This window comes from Pseudopodoces humilis, chromosome 2, assembly GCF_049639895.1.
Source record: "Pseudopodoces humilis isolate 2021_Gansu_Grassland_sample_001 chromosome 2, ASM4963989v1, whole genome shotgun sequence".
Taxonomy (NCBI): Eukaryota; Metazoa; Chordata; class Aves; order Passeriformes; family Paridae; genus Pseudopodoces; species Pseudopodoces humilis.
In genome coordinates, this window is record NC_142201.1 from 108,309,066 (window position 1) to 108,321,802 (window position 12,737).

General features: G+C 37.5%; 1 protein-coding gene across 3 annotated transcripts in view; it reads left to right on the top strand.

Annotated features, from left to right (window-relative positions):
* The window catches only part of CADM2 (cell adhesion molecule 2), a 571,255-nt gene that overhangs the window by 326,809 nt on the left and 231,709 nt on the right, over positions 1–12,737 (top strand). Inside the window, exon 1 of one of the 3 annotated variants that reach the window (XM_088051668.1) lies at positions 12,482–12,545. The exons of the other annotated variants lie outside the window; for them this stretch is intronic. The gene's annotated coding sequence lies outside the window, so the exon portion shown is untranslated. Of the gene's footprint in view, positions 1–12,481; positions 12,546–12,737 lie in introns of those variants that run through there. 3 annotated transcript variants of the gene reach the window in all.

The following is a 12,737-nucleotide window of genomic DNA, read 5'->3' on the forward strand; positions in this document are numbered from 1 at the left end:
TAATCCCATTTGCCTGCACTTGAAACTAGGATGTAGTTTGTGCTTTTGTTGTAGAATATAATATAGGATGTGTCAAATGTCACAAAGTCTGCATTTCCATGTTTTGGAAGGTTTCAGAGTTACTTTTATTGGTTTCTTGTCCTGAATTCAATATCAGGAAAATTAAGAATACATTTTATGCATAATTATTTTATAGAGAAAAATTAAAGAAGAGGCAGGCAGAATGTACTTGCTGTGATTTCATGGCAGCTGGTAAAGAGAGTTCCTAACCTTTTAGATTTTGATTTTTACTAAGATATAACAAATGCTGTATTGCTTAAGCTACAATTACGGGGTTTTTTCTGTAATTGTTATACTGATGATGAATTTGTAAAACTTTTGACAGTAATAATGGTTATGAGTAATCAGTCATTTCTGTAATGAGAGACTCTAGAGCAATAGTGCTACTCAGAATTGGAAATCCACGACACCAAAGATTTGGTGGCACTGTCAGTGCCTTTAGCATTTACCCTCATCTGCCAAAACCCTTTCACTTCTAATGTTCCAGCATTCAACTGAAAATCAGAATGGATAGATGAGAGGAAAAATCCAAAGAATTAATAGCAATTCAATTAAATCAGCAACTTTTAAGAAATTATTATAGAGACAAAGAATGATTCTAGACAGTAGAGACACTTTTTACATCCCAATATCGGCTGTTTTTGTTTGCTAGTTAAACCTGGCTAGATAATTTATTTCAGGGAGAATATACAAAAAATCATTCAAGGCTGTAACAAAGCCTCACCGTTTGAATTTCTTTATAAATGAAGTATTTAAAGTTCCTTTGCAAAGAATCACAGTAATTTTTTTTAGGCTTAATGCCATCTTTCAAAAGTCTATAATACAAAAACAAGATGTTTAAAAATTAGAAGTAATGGTAAAAGAAAAAGGCCAAGTATTTTGAAGGAAAAGCTCCAAGTAAAATGTTTTTGACAGTCTCTGAGTGTGTTTTTTCTTTAAAATGTGATTTCTCTAAAATCAACCCATTTATTTCTTTTAATTTAAGCAGCACTTTATTTAAGACTGTGCCTCAGTTGTTTCTGACTCCTTTTTTCTGTCCCAGTAACTTCAGCAGGGTATTTAGACCACGCTGGTTTTCAGTAAATCGGGTTGACATGACTTTTGGTGTGTCCCTTTCCCTGCCCAAGAGAGCTGAAGCAGTGCCACCTTGTACCACTTTGTCCTTCCCCAATTGCCCCACTGCTGTGGTTCTGTCCTCTCATGTGCAGACCTGCAGGTCTGGGAGGGTGAAGCTGGAAAGGAAAGAGGCAAGCTGTGCTTCAGGATTTCAGTCCACTGAACACATTCTGTTCCCTTCTCTGTAATGCCTCCCAAATTTAAGAAGTCCTCAGAGCTACTGTTTGTTCTCTGCTGTTGCTTCCTTGCTCCTGCTCTCCCCAGGTGTTGTGTTGGAATTGGAGTCTGCACAAGGAGCTGCATATAATTCATGGCTAGGGGGAGATGGGGATCAGGAGTGATAATCCTTGAAGTCATTGGATGACTTGAATAATGTCACTCTGGTGGCTTCATCAAATGTAAGCCAGAAGAAAAATAACTAAGGAAACAGGGACTGTATTATGGTCTTAAGCTGCACCAGGGAAGGTTTAGGTTAGATATTAAGAAAGAATTCTTCACTGGAAGAGTGTTTGGGCACTGGAATCATCTGCCCAGGGAAGTGGTGGAGTCACCGTCCCTGGATGTGGTTAAAAAAAGAAAGACTGGATGTGGCACTTTGGTGCTATGGTTTAGTTGATGAGATTTTAGGTCATAGGATGGATTTGATGGTCCCAGAGGTTTTTTCCAACCTAGTTGATTCTGTGATTCTTTTGTAGGGACGGGATTTTGCAGGGATATGCCTAATCCGAGTTTTGTCTATCAAAGCATGCTTGGACTTTACTGTGCTCAGAAACTGCTGGTGTGATAGCTGTAATGATATATATTTTTCAGGGCATTAGCTTTCCATCTATCCCTTAGTGAAACTCGTGCAGGAAGGCACTGCAGAAGCCAGGCAGTGAGGAGCAGCAGAGCTAGTGGGTTCAGAAGGCCACCCTCGACTCGGATAAGGAAAAATATAGGTAGATACTGCATGCTAAGAACTTGACAGAAATAAAATAGAGCACAGCTCCATTCTCTTTCCTATTTCTCTGTTACTCCAGAACAAAAATAAACTATATAGTCTTAATTTATTGATCCCTGTTGAATTTATTTATCCTATATAACAAAACTTATATCTTTTTTTTTTTTCCCATGGAGTGAAGCCCTATTTCTATAAGCTTACCCTGAAGATGATTATTGTTAAATTTCTATGTTGATTTGTTCATCCTTTTCCAATTTATTTTTTTTTTTTCTATGAGAACTTATGCTTTTAAATTGCATTGTATTTATTTAATGTAATATTACATACTCCTTGAACTTTTATGTTAGTAGTACCAGAGCTTCTATCAATGTTCCTTCTCAGGTCACATACAATTCTAAGGAGTTTTTATTCAGAGTTCTGCCACAATAATGAAAATTAGGATTATTGTTAAAAGCACTGGAATATGAAAAAATAATTATGAGGATGCAATGCACAATATTAGCTTCTTTACACTGAAGTCCCGATTTGCAAATGTGAGTGAAAGATTGACTTTACGTTTCCAGAGATGATTAGCTGCCAGCTCTAATCAAATTGAGAAGTAATTAGCAAATCAAAACTTGATTAGCTCTTTGCCTGATTTACTAAAATTACAGTTTATGCAGTTTAAATGATGGGGGAGGGGAAATTCTTTTCTCTGCATGCATGCCACTGCTCTGTACCAGGGGAGCAGGAGAAGGGGTCATTGCTTGTAGTGCTCATCTGTCACTTCCCCAGCATCAATACTCGAGTGAAAGTGATGCTGGAGAACCAAAGACCTCATCCCTTTCCATCTGTGGAATAAACATGTCGTGGGCAGATGTTTTAAGTTTTTTGGGATACAGGTGACCCAGATAACCTGAATTTACATTGCCAGTCTTCTTCTTCCTTCATGAAGTGTGTCAGTGTTCTTACACAGTTATTAAAATGTGAAACCTGTGCATGTGATTCTGCAATAAGTTATCTAATTGATGCATGTTCTGTAACAATAGACAAGGTTGAAAGGGGCAACAACTCATCTGACAGCTTGAAAATTCAGTTTTCATCTCTGTTGCCTACTGGCTGTGGGACATTTGCCTTTGCTTAATTTCTGTTTTTCCTCTCCATAGAGCAGGTATCATACATTTTGTTCCTTCACCTTGTTGAACTTTGAGTTTCTGATTGAAAAATAAATAACCCAAATGTAATCGAAAATGCTCTAATAGGCGCCCCTCTAGCTAGACATAAATCAAATACAAAATACTACATTTTTATCTTCATTAGACCAAAACTATATCTGGTTTTTAAAGTATGTGGTTTGTTAGAGTCTTCCTTGTCTGTTTTCTCCTTCAGATTACATGGCTGTAATGCTCTGTGCAGTTACATTGGGATCAAGACACGTTTTAATGCATCTTTTATACTTGAGTCTTATTTGTTACTGAAGTAACTGCAGTGGAGAGCTTCTCAGAATTAATTTAATGGCAGAATTAGCAGGCAGGCTGTAATCCCATTGAAGCACCTAAAATCTGCACTTTTTGGAGGTAGCTTTATTGAAAAGCAAGAGGTTTAAAACAAATTCAGAATTGAATGTAAGATACTATTTTTTTTTTCCCCTGGAACTGCCGTACCAGTATCTTAAAAATAAAAAGTACAGTTTAATTAAACAGAAGACTAGAGAGATAAGCCTAGTGATATTACAGTACAGAGTATTGCAGAACTGCTGATAGAGAGCCCAATTCTGCTCTTAAATGCTAGGTATGAAGCACTAATTAAAGCAATTGAATCTTCGTTGTGTTTGTATATCTGAAAGCCAAATGTATTTCTCATACAGTCTACATTTCAGAGTATGTTCCAGCAAAGTTGAAGAAAAAAATGGATGTTCTTTTAAATTTATTTTTTTCCCCTTTATTTTTTAGGGCACTTTATTTTCAGACATGGGTTGTTTATATAGCAATTTAATATATTGAGTATTTTTGCCTCAGGCTGCAAGGTTGTGGCATGGCAGCTGATCTATTTCTCTTTTGGATTAAGTATTTAATCCATAAAATTTTCCTTACTCTAGGGGACTTCAGTAGCTTTAAACATTACTCTTGGGCTTTCCAGCCTGTATAGACTATTAAATGAACTGTTGTGTATTTTTTATCAAAAGCTTTATTTACTTTTTCTTGAACTCTCAGGAGCTGCTCTGCACTTACTTTCCCTGACTCCTATCCTCCTGTAGACCCAACCTGCTGTTAGGTACATTTTGTCTTTTCCTGCATCGGGTGATAAGGAAACCTTTTTCCCACTGGGCTGAGGAGTGGCCCCACCATCAGCTCTCAGGAATTGTCACAGGATGTCACCTCCAGTGCAGCTGTGGCACACACCGAAGCACAGTTTCTTTACCTTCAGCTGAAATGTGGTGTTGGAAAAGGCAGATCTCAAGAGGAGCAGGAGTGGCAGGAATCCTTGACAAGCAAAGCTGATGGTTGATAGCCCTGTGAATGGGATTTATACGATGTGTGCTGAGATAGGGGAGGGATTAAGCTGATCTCTCTGATGTCCCATCCAATTCTCAATTCAGGTGCCTGATAGCTAGAACTTCAAGCTGAGAGTATTTGTACACTTAGAAGGAGAAAATTTCACTTAATAAATTTTCAGATTAAGTTCTTAAGGGAATATGCAGAAAAAAAAATCCAAGAAAACCACACCTTTTTATGTAAAGGCAATGGATCTGTTGCAATTCTGTTGCTGTCAAGACTGATTTTAGTTACAGAAAACTGAGTTCTCGTTTTAAAAGGTTTGGAGTTTGTTTTTTGTGCTTGGAAGTGTTGTGATGGGAGACAGCAACATTGGATAAAAATATGTATTTGTCAAAGAATAGAAGATATTGTTTTGACAATGTGAATGAGGAATATGTAACTGAAACTAATTTTCAAAACTGTTTTATATTGTTTTCTATCAGTTAGGGTTTTATTTCCTTACATTTCCAGCTGCACACAGCTTTTGCTCTGAATTATATTGTTTGCACTCATTGTTTCACTGATAGAATTTTACTTCTTTTTTTTAATAAAAAGAATAGTTTAGCTAAATTGGCTTTTTTAAAAAAATAAAAGGATTGTCAGAAAAGCTTTGGAATTAATCTCAAGTTTTTTTTTCCGGGCAGTAGGTTTGTGGGATGGGACAGAGATCTAAAAGGCATTAAGAGATCTAAGGAATATTTTTGTCTCATGGCTTGGTTCAGGATGTTTGTATCATAGAAAGTTGCAATCTTTCAGGCTGATTTTTGGCATTGCTTTCATATATAGGTTGCTTTTTTGAGTGAAATTACTGTGCTTTTCATTAAATTTGTACTGGCACAAGTAGCTTTCTTCAGAGCAGCCCATATGGTGCTGTGCTTGGCATTTGTGGTTAAACCAGTGCTGGGTAGAGCCAAACTTTGGTTTTATCCAGGCACACAGAGACTGGAAGGCTGGGAATGGGCAGGAGGTTGGGAGGAAACACAGGACAGCAGGGCCTGGCTCATCAAGGGGATGTCCCATCCCATCTTGTGGTGTGCTCAGATACAGAAGATCAGAGCAGGAGGAAGAAGGGACATTGAGGGTTAAGGTGTTTGTTTTCCTAAGCAGCCATTAATGTGCTCAGAGTCCCTGCTTGCCTGGGAGGTGGTGAGCATCTCCCTCCCCATGGCAAGCATTCCCCAAAACAGAGGATTTTGTTGTACTTGCACACTCTGCTTTTCCCATTTTCTTCCATTGTCTCATTGCATGAGTCTTTCTGCCTTCCTTCTGTTTTCTCCCCAGCACAAAGAGTGCAGTGAGCAGGAGGAAGGGTGAGTATTTGTCAGCTGGTCAGGATCAGGATCCTGCAGAAATGATGGAGGTGAGGGAAGTTGCTCTCAGTTGGCTGAAAGGAGGTACTCACAGGCCTCAAGGGGAAATCCCTAGGAAGTTCCAGGTCCTTTCCAGAGTCTCCAACTTCTTTTGATTCGAGTTATGTTATCAAGTTATGTTATCAATACCTATTTCACAGTGTAAACTTGAGTTCCTCTTCAGAAAACCAACCATAGTCAGTTCCAGCTGTGGCTGCAGCCATGGAATTGTACTTGCAGAGAAGGTTTGATCTGTTCTTGCTGGCCCTCAGGCAGCTCCTGCTACAGCAGTGCTGTGACAATTCTCTGGCACCTTCTCCCTGGCTGTTCTATGGTTTCAGTGGGAATTCTCTGTGAAATAAGATGACTCTTTGTTAAACAATCCAGGGTTTGGAAATGCCAAACTCCTGTTTATAAGTATTGCATTAAAAGACTAAGTGTAATGGCATCCCAGATTTTCAATATGAGCAGGTAGATAAAAGTCTGAGAGATTTTAACCTTACAAACATTGTATCTCAACAGATGTGATGCTGCTTCATGTTGTGCATTGCCGTAATTAAGAAGCATTCAGAGGCTGTTTCTCTTTCAGAGATTTCAGACATGTTCTTGTGATTCAAATTTTAGTGAAGATCATAACCTGTACTCCAATAGCACAATTAAGGTAATTGACAAAGGCAAAACTAGTTTGCAAAGTTAATTAGATTTTTCCATCTCCTCACTTTCAATTAAGCTTGTTGGTCTGATGCATTTCTTCCTGTTTAATTGCCTTTTTTTTTTTTTTTTTTTACACAGTATACAGGTTGTAGTAGTCAGGTAAATAGTGGTTATTGAAATAATTGTGAAGCTGGACTATTTTTTCAAAGTTGTGATTGTCCTCCTCCATTTGAGCCAGCAATTTCATAATTAATATTTACTTCGTTTATGTAGCAGTTTTGATTTGCACTTTGAAGTACATTAGGCTTTTTGTTGTGTGGGGATTTTGTTTTATTTCACTTTTTTTCCAGAGAACAAGAACCCTACTGTATTGCAGAACCAGATATAGCACATTAAAACAACTATAATTGCAGCAGATGAAATATTAAGAGACTACAAATCCTTTAAACTGTTCATGGATTAGGTTAGAAATTATTGCAGTGCTGAATGTTAAACCTGACAGTGTCAGAAAAATATTTATGGCCTGGGTAACACAGCAGTATTAAAAGTTGGATTGCTGCCCTGCAGATCATACACTTCTGTCAAACACTTTTCATGGGCAACTATGTTAGTATTCAGCTGAATAATTCACTCCTTTCAGAATATATAGTGGTTTGCAACACCATTGATAAATTTATTCTTTTGATTGCCATGTAGGTGAAAGGAGGACAAATACAGCTAAAGCAAGATTAGATGCCGATCACGGCTAGTGTTCATAAAGCATGTATAAATACATATTTTAAAACCAAAATGTTTGTTCAATGTGTGTATACAAGCATCTGTCCAGTCCCTGCAATCATGAGATACCAGAATCCCTTGGTTCAGTTAAGTACCTTGCAGAGAGCAAAAAGTAAAAATTCCTGGTTCTCTTGAACATGATGACATTAGTGCATTTTAGTGAAAATCTGTGGTTTGACAAGTTTGAGAAAAGAAACAGCAACTCATAAGGCAATATTCTCCACTGTGCTCTTCCCTCCTGTATCTTACACCTCAGGAGCCTGGACTGAGCTTCCCTGCGTGCTGACACACCTCCATCCAAGGGGTCACTGGGCAGGAGTGCTGTGCCTGCAGCTGTCCTGGCTGTGCCACAGGCCAGCTCTGAGGCTGTTGCTGCAAAATGCAGTCCTGTCAGCTTCATTCCACAGGAGTCTGTGGGTTGTGATCCTTGTCATGCCACAGGACATGAGGTGGCTCTCTGCTGATAGTCTGGAGTTCTCACAAGGGGTGTGAGCTGCAGCTGGACAAATTAATTCTTGTCATACCATTGTGTGGCTTAAGATCTTAATGGAAAGCACAGCTGTATGTTCATGGTTCATCACTATTTTATTTTATTTTTTTTAAAGGAACCTGGCTGTCTGGTTTTTCATTTGTAAACCCTCCCAGTCCAACTCCCTAAAAAATTATATATTACTATCTGCAACATTGGTCCAGGAGTCAGGACGTGTGGAATTTAATAATCTTGTAGGTGAAAGTCCCTTGAATTTTGAGTAATATGCCCACCATTCCATTGTCTGAATCTGAATAGTTTCTGAGTCTAATCTTACCTAACAAAAAATTATTTACTTCTTTGAGACTGGTCCTTTGCTACAGGTGATGTAAGAACGTATAAGGGCAGATAATTTTGCTCTTTATGGGCATTTGCAGTGAAACATAAATGTTCAAGGTAATTGAGAGTTGGCTAGGCAGCTGGATTTGTATTTCAGGTGTTGTTCAATAAAATCTAAGGGTCTGGATTGCTTCTTTTTTCAGCAGAGAACTCAAGTGGCTGCATAAGACTCTAGGAAGCTTGATGGTTTTTATATCTGTGTGTTTCCCTAGATAAAATGGATGAAAACAGAAAGCTTGGTATTTTCTATACTGATTTATGCAGAGATTTTTCTCAGTGACAATGTTAACATCCATGGTAATCCAGTAGGCAATTGTCTTGCCTAATTATGTTTGAAATACGTCTTGACATGTCAAAAATATTTAGCTTTCATCTTACATTTATTCAGCATTTTGAAGGACGGTGATCTTCCCACCAGGATGATGTGCTGGTCACATTAAAGGGATCAAGGACAGTGGTTTAGGAAAACAACTGGGAAGTGTAGGGTCTGCAGGGCTTTCAGTTTATAGGATTTTTTATTTCCAACAAATAAGTTTGGCTTTCCATGCCAGAAGGCTAATAGAGAGTCCTCAGAGAATTAAATGTACCAATAGGAGGAGCTGGGACACTTTGGAAATTTTTTCAGGCTTTTGAACTCTTCTTGGACAGTGATGATAGAGCAGAAGTGAGTTGATCTATGGCATGCAGGAGGGAATGTGGTTCTTAAATGGAACATTTTGTGGAGTAAGAACCTAATCTGTTTTATTTTGGAGTATGTGAAGGTGAGTGGGCACATCTCCTACCCATAACACAAGTCAGTGTGCATTCCTTTCTGCAAATATTATCAGCTGTATCTATTGCATAGCTTTTTTTGAAAGCTGAATTAGTCATACCATATATCTGTGCTGTTCAGATGACTGGTTTTGTTTTCTTTATAGTGCTGATTAGATGATAAGTTGAAACTCCATAAAGATCAGCAAGATGAAAACCATTATTTCTCAAGCAATCCCTATAAACGTGGGAATGCAGGGATTCTGAATGCTCAAACTGTAGTGCAGATAATGCACTGGTAGAACAGGCTCTTTCTTTTGAGGGCACAATAAATGGACTGTGCTTCTGGGTCCTGCAGAAGGGACCATTCAAAAGATTCCAAACAGAATATTCTCTTCCTGTTATCGAGATACCAATGAGTTTACCTCACATAAAAAGGTTTATCAGTGTGTGATCCATTGACTGCTTTTCCTCAGAGTTTACCTGGCAAACACTGCTGCTTTTTTTATGGGCTGAGGGAAGGAACACCAGCTTCTACACATTCCTCTGGTGGCTTAGTTTATTAGGGAAATGATGCATTTAACACCCCTACAAACAAATCGGCTGTGTCATGGGATATTAACTTTCTCTTGCCTGAATTAATGAAATCTGTTTGAGGATTTTATTTTTTTTTTTTTTTGCCCAACCTCAAGTGCCTTAAATAGAAGGTTATTTTCTGGCAGAAGAAAATGCAGTTCACAGACGCAATAAACTGCAAGGTCTAGTGACTGAACCACAAAATATTAAAGCTAAAATGATGTTGAATGTTAATACAAAATTCTTCTCTGTGGAGTAATTCCATGGCAATCAGGCAGCCATGTCAATATTTTGTTTCTCTGTACAGCAGTTTTAGAAGAACCTGACTTCAAAAAAAAAAGGCCTGGAGGGAGGGGGAAATAAGGCAGGAGGGGATAAATCTGTCAGTTTTTAGGCAGACAAATGCAAATATCCAGAAAACAAAGCGTAAATTTTGGGTTTAACATTACCTTCTGCACCAGCCACTGCCCAGGGAACCAGCGTAGGAGGGAGTTGGCTTCTTGCACTTCTCATTGATATTCCTGGGTGTTCTCATGCTTGTAGGTCAAGTAAAAGGTCACTCAGCCAAAGCAGAAGAGAAGATGCCTGCCAGCCTCAGGTTAGTAGTGCCTCTGGAGGTTTATATGTCAGCCACTTGGATTTCACTGTATACCTTTATTAAATACTAGAGCTTCTATGTAGTCATTCAGGAATTAATGAAAACTGTGTAAACACTTGTAAATACTCCAGGTATATCATAGTTTTGATGTATGTGACTGAGAAAGTGTCTGAGATTTGAACTCCAGGAATTCTGTAAATCTTTGTCTCTTTCTCAAGAGCTAAACCAGAAATACTTGTTTAAATATCAATCTGAAACTTGTTAACCAAATTTCTCTGGAAAACAAAACTACAGCAGCAACAAAAAATCAACACAAAAAAAAACACAAAAAAATCACACACACACAAAAAAAATAAATTAATTTCTGACCTGAGTATAAAGTATGCAATATCAGCAAAGCCACATCTTTGACTTTCTGTTTTGTTGCTGCCATATTGTGCTCTTAACACTGCTGGGAAATAGATGGAGCAGTCAGCTGCCAGCAGAAATCTCCAAAGGATCACTTTCGTTTGCTTCCTCAGCTGCTGCCAGTGTGGCATTTCCCAGTTTGCCTCTACAGGAAAAGGTTCAGAAAGGGTGTGAGAAGAACTGGTGTTAACAATGACTTGTTTGGGTTCTATTCTGTTGAAAATCAAGCCTCCATCTTTTATATTTAAAAGCTTCTGCATTAAAAACAGAGAAAACATACAAAAATCTGGCCAAAAAAAGCCAGGCTTTTAATAAGCATTTGAGAGATTTAAGAGTAGCCTCCACTATTGTAAAAATACAATGAATTTTTAACTAACCTTTTCATGAGCACCGTTATTCATGAGTTATTTTAACAAACTTGGAAATAAATTTGAAAATCTCTGTTAATGTTGTGTTTATGAGTAAAGTCAAACTGATTTTTCTTTACTTTAGTAACATTAGGAGTTCTGAATACTGAGTGAGTGGAGAAAAAAAAGGAACAAGAAAATAATGGAAGCAGAGGAAAGCTAAAGGCTGTGTTCTAATGTACCATTGCAAAGTTTAGGTTTTGGTTCTTCCATTACAGAAGGAAAACATTAGTATCAGTGGAGAGATTTCCCTCAAGTATTCCTGTAATGATATTTGCTGTCCTTGGGAGGTACAGACTTATATGGGAAATAGGAAAAAGAATTATAGCTGTTATGATAGAACTGCTTAAGGTGATGAGAAGGACTGTCTTTGCCTTTGCTTCTTTTCTACTGCTTTTAGTCCTTTATGGAATTTCAATCTCTATGTGTTAGCTTTGTGATCAGGATTTTTCCCCCTCATTCTGGGTTCAACACAGGAGGGAAAAAAAAAAAAAAAAAGAAAATCCATTTTATCTGACAGTTATTGATACCATATTAAAAGGAGGAAGCATAATAAAGTAGTACACAATTTTGAGTTGCCTTCAGAGGCCCCACCTCTCAGCTTTTAAAAATCCACCTTCAATTTCATTTGTGAAAGAAGGTTTTAAGTATCTGTTTTTTCTGTTCTCTTGATTAAAAAATCTTTAAGCCTGCCTTTTCAGATATACAGGATTTGAGAATCAATTAGATTATTGTCCTCGTTACTGAATAACATAATTTCAGTACAGATGAATGTTTTAAATTTTATATATGTTTCTATAAAACATATACCATTAATCCATGCTAAAATGGTATTACATGTTTTATAAACTTATTTCTTGTTGTATCACCTCAGATTATACTAATCACAGTAAAAAAAAAAAAAAAAGATACATTTATGATTCAGTAAGAAAGAAGATATAGACTGTACAGAAGATAGACTTACCTCAGTTTTTCAATTACTTGGATTCATTTCAGGGTTTTTTTTTATTCTTTTAATAGCAATGCTTGTTCTCTGTGGTTTATGTGTTAATTTGATCCTAGTTTTGCTACCATATTCATTAAGCAACATTTGTTTTGAATTTTTGTTCATCATGACTCTTATCCCCATTGATACCAAGAGCCTTATATTATATTTTGACCTCTTATTAGTATTCTTACCATACTAAATCGAAGAATATTTCCTCAATAATTGATAAGGTAAAAAATGTAGTGTTCTGCAACTATCCCATTTTTCCTCATTTGGCTCCCTTATAAAGATGCTGTGCAGCCATCTTCCTAAGCAGAGAGCACATTCCTTGCCTAAGGCCAAAACAATTATCTGCCATCATAAAGAAGTTAAACCAGTGTGGATGGGGGGGAGAAAAGGCTTGAAGTGCTACTTATAAATTCTAGCAGCAAATCTGCAGGAAAGTGAAAAGAATCTATAAGGGTACCTCTTGAAAGCAAAGCCATGTCCCATTTGGCATAAAAAGCTCTGGGCTGCAGAGTTAGGACAAGCTGAAAGGGTAAGTGTGCTGCAAGGTCTTTGCATGTTTGCTGTTTTAAATGACTTGAGGAATAGTTTGGCTGAAGATAGACATGTTTTTAGATCTCTCTGTCTACTCAGACTTATAAAAGGATAGCATTGCCAATGAGAAATTGTGTCTTGATATATTATGAGGGGGTATTTTGGCTTATGAATCAATTTGTCCTTTACT